The 8,076-nt window shown below is 40.3% G+C and overlaps 1 long non-coding RNA gene across 3 annotated transcripts in view; it reads left to right on the top strand.

The window, feature by feature from the left end:
- The first annotated feature begins 5,931 nt into the window (after positions 1–5,931).
- The window catches only part of LOC122562113, a 43,539-nt gene continuing 41,394 nt past the window's right edge, over positions 5,932–8,076 (top strand). For all 3 annotated transcript variants that reach the window (XR_006315225.1, XR_006315224.1, XR_006315226.1), the window contains exon 1: positions 5,932–6,162. This is a non-coding gene — a long non-coding RNA (uncharacterized LOC122562113). The remainder of the gene's footprint in view (positions 6,163–8,076) is intronic.

Below are 8,076 nucleotides of genomic sequence, written 5' to 3'. Positions count from 1 at the left end.
AGCATGGAGTGCCATTCCCATTCAACTAGAATTGAATCTGGATCTGTCCCCTTACTCTATCCACGGAGGAAGTTGTGACACTCCAGATCAGACCTGCCTGTGGGCAGAGAACTCAAGAAGAAGGTTAATAATTTCAGATTTTTGGATTTATGCCTGTCAGTTGTGAAAATGTATTCTAAGTCATGTTGTGGTCATTCATATTGATCCATGAGTAGTGATTAGCAATTAACAATATCTGGGATACATGAGGGATAACTGAATATCTGACTCATAATCCGACTGCAATCTTGTCATATAGTCAAGGAGAGAGAATACAGGACTAGCAACTGGGCAAACAGGATATAAGACAAATAAACCGTCTGTTAGATGTAGACCACGCACTGCTAAAATCCTAACAACTTTTTTAAACGATGCAGTTGCAAGAATGATTAGATTATTAACTAATCTTTTTCCTGGTTATTTACGGATATGCCCAAGTCTTGTTTTTTTTTGGTCGCAAAGCTGCAATTCAAACCTTTGGCTTTGCTGTCACACAGCTCCTGACAATTACAGCAGGAAAGTAAGGAAGTCAAGTCTGCATTTAATTAAGTTGCTTTCACTGCCACTGCAACTGCAGAGTCTGCACTCCCTACCAATGATTCGCAGTGCCTATTATCATACTGTTCGCGATGCTGCAGGCAGCTGCTTGCAAAAATGAAAATGAGCAATAATTTTTTCAAATATTTTAAACGGGTTCATTTGAAATCCTGGTGTCGCGATTGGCGACCCCGCCTCAACTCCCGACACTTGGCCCCCTCGCTCATTGTTTTCAATGAGCTCTGCTCACATACCTCAGCCGCCCTCTTGATCTCTCACTGTTTGTTATTACTCTATAGCAAAGGAGCAGGGCGCAGTTTGGGATGGAGGCAACGATGGACTAGGAACGGAGATGCTCGGGGGATAGCAAATGAAGCGACAATTGAGAATGGCGAGCAGAAATCAGTTCACTGCATGGAAATTGCAACTGCGCAGTCGAAAAGTGTAAGGGAAGGAAGGTTTGGAGATAGTAAGTGAATTTAGCAGAATATTGCCAGTGTGCAGACAAATAAAGTGTCAGGATTACTTGTGAGATAGTTACTCTGTATCAGGATCATTGTATACTGGATATGACGGAAAGATAGTGTCACCAGCCTCCGGTTGCAGGTAAACATCAATGAAGTCAGCATGATTAGCTTCTTATCCCAGCGCAGTAGCTGTGGATACATTAATTTGATTTAGCGAGTTAAAAGTCACACAACCACCAGGTTATAGTCCAAGCTCTCTATGAACTTGTGCTCTTGCAGATGACACGGCCCTTTCTCCTTGACGCTTTAATACCTTTATTTGGAATGTTGTTGTCGGCCTCCTTACTTTTTGAGGTTTCCTTGCCGATTATATATTTTATTGGAGTTTGCAATACAATTCATAATTAAATTGGACAGGGCCGATTTGCAGGCGTAGTTGATTTTTGTTTTTACTTACATCTCGTTTGAAAAGCGACGCAGACTTATTGGTCATCCTCTGAATTTCATGTCTTCTCCCTAATTTGGTCTTGGCAAAGGTACATGAATTGTTGATCCTTGGTAGTCCTGAAAATGAGAGATTCGGTCTTTCCCTTGAACCACTGCTGTTATGTATGTAATGGGTACATTGTCCCTTTAAGAGAGCGAAACAAGTGAGCCGGGGGTGGAAGTGAGAAGGGCAGTCTAAGATCGATTGTGGAGATGAGAGGATGGAGAATAATTTATCCTCTGTTATTGTTTATCTTCCGTCCATCTGAGGTTTCATTTGAACCACAAAGAGTAACTGCAGCTGTGCGTCATAATAATGTTGACATGATTTCATACTCTACTTTCATAGTTGTAGTAACTATTTGAAATCTCCATGATTTTCAATGATAATTTCTTTAAAAATATATAAATGTTTTCATTTGGAGTCGCCATTCTTACACCACACAATGAGCACATGGCATTTTTTCTCAAATTCTCTGATCTGACTTACAGTCATAACTGTTTTATTGTGGGTTCTTCTGTTCTTCACATAACCGCAGATCGAGTTACTTATTTACATTTAGACAATGTTTATTAACATGTACATGATGTTAGGTTCACAGAGCTTTTAGTTCCAACCGTCTAGTAGAGTCCTGCAGTCGCGAAGCTACAGAGGCCACAGTTATATCACAGTTTATGTCAGACATTCAATTACGTAATGATAAATCCTATCTCTAAAGTAATGATCAACCCTAGAATTCAGAAACTTCTCTCCACCTGTTTGGTAACATCATTATAAAACCATGAAGTTTTGCAGGACTTTCAATCCTTTCCAAATCAACTTAACCAGCTCTACAATTTCTGCTCAACCACGTGGTAATTTTTAACAGTCAACTCAAAATTTCAGTTCAGGACTGGCAGGACCAGACAATAAATGCTATCATGTATCGTTAAGATTCAGCACTCTGTATTTTTCTTGTCAGAGAAAGGCATCATCATTCCTGTTTCCCTGTTATTAGGTACAATGCAGTCGATGAAATATTTTGCAAAAGAATATAAATAGAAATATGGATTTACCCATTAACACACCAAGCTTATTGATGGCACAAAAGCTGTGCATGAACTAAAAATGATTATCTGATAAAAGAACAATTTTACTTTCACCTTCCACTGCGCTCATAGAGACAGCAGTCTTAATAGCAATTTTTAGAAGAAAATAATAAGGCTGACCCTCTGCAGTGCAATTAGATTTTATGATTCTTTGAATGCAGCTCTATTTATACAGCTAAATTAAATTTAAAGGGTATCAGGGTTTATTGAAAGCTCACATATTACTGGTTGGTGGATGGTGCTTAACAGCCGCCAGACAAAATGATTAATTATTGCACTGCTGCAGTAAGGTGAGACAGAAAGTGATTTATTACTTTGACTCATTGAAAAAAAAAGAATTGGTACAACCAGAGGACCAAGTCTGTCCGCATTTGCCAGTCATGATTTACATCACCTCAAATCCTATCATAAATAAGTACAAGTTGATTTGATTTGTTAAACATGCAAATGGAGGTGCACAGAAGATTGGGAGAGTATGAATAAAAAGGAACGTAGCATCTTTGTTCCTAAAGCAGCCGAGGACCCTTGTTGCACTCAGAATCTCCTGAACTGTTATTCCACACATTGCCAATGTTCCATATCCAGTTGGAAGCTGGCACAATCACAATCTTATAAGGATATTGAAGGCATTGCTGATTCTCAGGACCTTTCTTGCAATAAGTTGTCTGAGATTTCCTTCACTAATGTGTTCCAGGGCAAGTTCCAGTACACCCCTCCATTAATGTCAAAGAAGAAATCCACCTAAATGTGGAACATTTCCTCTTCCTGGGGAGCCACCTCTCATCTCAGGCTGACTTTGATGTGGAGATCCAACATTACAGCTAATCTGCAAGTACCTCCTTCACATGTCTGAGGATGAAAGTCTTCAATGACCCTGTCTTCTGTGCTTGACGCCAAGATCCTAGTGTATAAGGTATTCATCCTTCCAATTCCTCTATATGGCTCTGAAATCTGAACTACGTATAGATACCCCTCAAGACTCTTGAGAAGCACCATCAATGCTGTTTGAAACAGACTATCTGTACCAGCTGGAAGGACAGGCATACTAACACCAACATTCTTGAAGCAGCCAATAGCACCGGCATCAAGGCCATGATCACCCAAAACCAACTCAACTGGGCCATTTATATGCTTAGGATGCTTGAGTTCTGACTACCGAAGCAAATTTGCTTTGTCCAGCTCAAGGAAGGCACTCAAAAGGAAGCATTTCAAAGACTCCTTGAAGCTTCTCTCAAGAAATGGAGTATGCGTGTCAATGTCTGCGAGAAGAAAGTGAGGACTGCAGATGCTGGAGATCAGAGCTGAAAATGTGTTGCTGGAAAAGCACAGCAGGTCAGGCAGCATCCAAGGAGCAGGAGAATCGACGTTTCGGGCAGTTCATGCCCGAAACGTCGATTCTCTTGCTCCTTGGATGCTGCCTGACCTGCTGTGCTTTTCCAGCAACACAATGTCTGCGAGACACTTGTTTAAAGAAACCAAATTAGAGGAAGCTCCAATATGAAGGGACACAATACTTTGAGATCACCCACCTACAAGAGGATGTACAGAAACAGAACCAGAGAAAGGAAGGCCAATGATCTCGAGATCCAGTATCACTTTCATCACCAAGCAACACCTGCCAAATGTGTGGTTGGAGATGAATCTCTAGGATTAGGATCATTAGCCACGCAAGGACCAACTGAACTGCCCTTAACTGGTAACATGGAATTTCCTAGATGGACAATTATACTCGTTAGTGAATGATTGCTGACAACGATGATCATGAATTGAGGAAAACAAAACAGACCACTGTATAAACTGAGCTGCTTCACACAGAGTATTGGCAGAGAAAGCATTGTATAAAACCAAGAATCCTGAAACTTTGAGAAAAATGTTCTGTCAAAAAGTCCAGTTGCTAATGTTGCAGTCAGATTGTACTGTCAGTCAGAATGAGATCTTACCATTTTGCCAAACCTCTTTCATACTATCACTGAAAGACAACTTATCAAAATATTGACTATTTAAAAAGGTGTGGCTTGTTGTAAAACATGTGTTGAAGCTCTTCAGCTATTTGGTTCATAATGATTGTTTTAAAGTTTAAGATGCAGGATAAGATGACCTCTAAATTGATTTTAATATGCATAGTAGTCTCTCCAATCATGGAAAGAGGGAAAGAATCATGAAAGGATGGATATGCAGTGGTTATACCAATCATGATGTCAGGCTCCTTAAATTTGGTCTCCTTTTCCCACCTTACAGACTGAATAGGCTCAGCCTGTGCTAATTGGGATGACAGAGAGGGGTGCAATTGGATTGGAGGGCAGGGGAAACCAACAGTTTTGAAAGCTGGGATGGAGGTCATCAATGTGGGCAAAGAGAGTTGGGAGAGATTGGTGATTGGACATGGTGTGGTTAGAGGATCAATGGTTAACCAGCAGGGAATGAAGACTAGGGTAGACAGTTGGTACCCAGGACTGATGAAGGTATAAAAACTTCCTGCTGTTCCTAGCTCACAAGGAGTCCTGGGAAAGTGACTTATCTTGTCATATTGTCAGTTTCCATATTCCTTTCACCGTTGTGTTTGTTAACCTCTGGAAAGCCAACCAAATTGAGTTCCCAATTGCACTCTGGATGTTTTGATTTTTGCCCATTTTTACTTATTTAGTTTTTTAAATGGCAGTGGGTCCGAAGCAGCAAATTTGTGACATTCTCAAAATTTAACATTTTATCTTACATCAATTCTCAATCTCCTGCCTTGTGGGTTTCAATATCAAGGTGAAAATTTTGTATATAGTTGGCTAAGCCTTATGGTGGCATATTTCACATAAACACTAGCCTAAGATTTTCCCTGTTCTGTTTAAAGTAGGAAAGCATGGGATGTAAATCAAAGAATAATTTTACAGGGAAAATCATCCTAAAAAAGCACATCAGTTTGTTGTATACCAGTCTGGATTTGCTTTTATTGAAGCTTGCATATTGTTATATTTTTAATAGCATGTCCTGGTGATAGTTTAGTCTGTTCAGAGGTTTTGTTTTAGCATATGAATGGCAAATAGCAGTCACTGATGAAAGGCTTTCGCCCGAAACGTCAATTCTCCTGCTCCTCAGATGATGTCTGACCTAATGTGCTTTTCCAACTCCACATTCTCAACTCTAATCTCCAGCACCTGCAGTCCTCACTTTTGCCTAAATAGCAATTACTGTTGATAGCTTGCAATATCATTGCTATAATGGAACCATACCTAGTTCATGTGATGATGAGTTAGTCTAATGTTAGGGGAATCAAGTGCTTGTGATGTGTCCACTTAGGAAATCCAATGGGTGCCCACTGAATTTTATATCTGTGTATAAATTTGTATTTTAAATTCATTTAAGGCTGTGGGCATAGCTAGCTGAGCTGACAGTTATTGCCCAATACTAATTGCTCTTGACAAGGTGGTAGTGAAATTGTTCTTGAATCCCTGTAGCCCATTTAGTGTAGGGATATCCACAACACAGGAAAAGAATTCCAGGATTTTGATCCAGTGACAACAAAGGAATGACCATATATTTTCAAGTCCGGCTGGTGAGTGATTTGGAGAGGAATTGCGTGTGATAGTGTTCCCCTGTCTTTGTTTCCCTTGTCCTTCTAGATGGTTGTGGTCATGGATTTAGAATGTGCTCTCTAAGGAGTCTTGGTGAATTTCTGCAGTGCATCTTATGTATGGCACACATTGCTGCTACTGAACACTGTTGTGGAGGTAGTGAATGTTTGTGGATACGGTGTCAATCAAGTGGGCTGCTTTATTTGGCTCTGTGTCAAGTTACTTGAGTATTGAAGCTGCACTGATCCAGGCAAGTGGTGAGTGTTCAGTCACATGTCTGACTTGGGTCTTGCCAATGATGACCAAGCTTTGAGAAGTCAGGAGACTCCTACTTGCTGTAGCCTAACTAGCCTCTGACCTGCTTTGTAGCCACTATTTACATGGATTGTGTAGTTCAGTTTTGGGTGAATGATGTTATGAAGATGTGGGTATACTGTACCTTTAAGAGGGTTAAAAGTGAGCAGAACTACCTGACATAGTATCAAATGTTCTGAATAAGGTAACAATGTAACACTTGGTCAAAAGCTAGATTAGCTGGGTTTTCTGGAGACGACAAAACACATTCAAGTTCACCCAATCAGTTTAAATTATACCCCCCAAAAATACCAAACTCCAATCTAGTTTGAATTTAGTATATTGACAATCTAAAAAGCCAATGACACAGTCCGATGCTTAGGGGAGTATAAGACTGAGAAAACCTTAACATTTGAGGAAGAACTGCCGAAAGACCACCAGATGTAGGCTGCTAGTCAGAACTCTCTGAGAGGTACCTGCTAAGAGAAAGAGTTTGCACAGAGAAAAACATCAACACCGAACTGGAGAGCAAACCTACAGAGGAAGATATAAAAAGAAAATTCGACTGCTGGCTGTTTTTGAAATTTGAATTTTGGTAAATCTTAATAGGGGGGAGGGGAGGTGTTTATTGGACTAGTAATGTAGAAGGAGAAGGTAAAAGATAGATTAGAGAAAGGAGTTGTAAATAGTTGTTGTTAATTATTCTCTGTTACACTTTAAGAAATAAAGTTGTTAATTTTCATTTTAAATAGTTTTTGGCATGGTGAATTTTCACAGATTACTGCACAGGATAAATCTTTTGTGTTGTGTTTTAAATTAAGTAGGAGATTTTCCCTCCTGAATGTTAAGGGATGATGATTACATTCTCTCTCGTTATTTGAGTGGAGTGAATATTACATGCCACCTTTCAGTTGAAACTTGGATATTGTCCAGGCCTTGTTACGTTTGGACTTGGACTGCTTCAGTATTTTAGAAGTCGTGCATGGTGCTAAACATTGTCGAATCATTAGCAAGCATCCTCACTTCTGACTTTAGGATTGAGAGACAGTTATTGATGAAGCAACTGAAAATGAATGGGCTGAGTATATCGCCTGTGGAGTTCCTGCAGAGATATCGTGGAACTGAGATCTACGTCAGATGCCATATCACTTGTCCTTCACACCTCTCCAGAACATCTTGACACCAAGAACAGCTACGTAAGAATCCTACTCATTGACGACAGTTCAGCCTTCAACAATATTATCCCCTCGAGACTGAATACTAAACTTGGTAATCTCGGACTAAGTCCCACTCTCTGCAACTGGATCCTCAGTTTCCTGACCTACAGGCCACAATCACTGAAGACTGGGGACAATGTTTCATCTTCACTAACACTCAACACTGGAGCCTCCCTGGGTGGGTACTCAGCACCCTACTGTACTCACTGTATACCCATGACTGCGTCACCAAATACCAGACTAATGCCATTTACAAGTTCACTGATGACACCACCATAGTCGGTCGAGTCTCAGGTAGCAACGAAACAGACTGCAGACAAGAGGTGGAAGGCCTGGAAAAATGGTGCACTGAGAATAACCTAGCTCTCAATGCCAGGAAAACCA

The sequence above is a fragment of the Chiloscyllium plagiosum genome, chromosome 2 (genome assembly GCF_004010195.1).
Source record: "Chiloscyllium plagiosum isolate BGI_BamShark_2017 chromosome 2, ASM401019v2, whole genome shotgun sequence".
In the NCBI taxonomy this organism is placed as follows: Eukaryota; Metazoa; Chordata; class Chondrichthyes; order Orectolobiformes; family Hemiscylliidae; genus Chiloscyllium; species Chiloscyllium plagiosum.
Note: the sequence above shows the minus strand (reverse complement) of the source record. Positions and strands in the feature narration are given on the sequence as shown.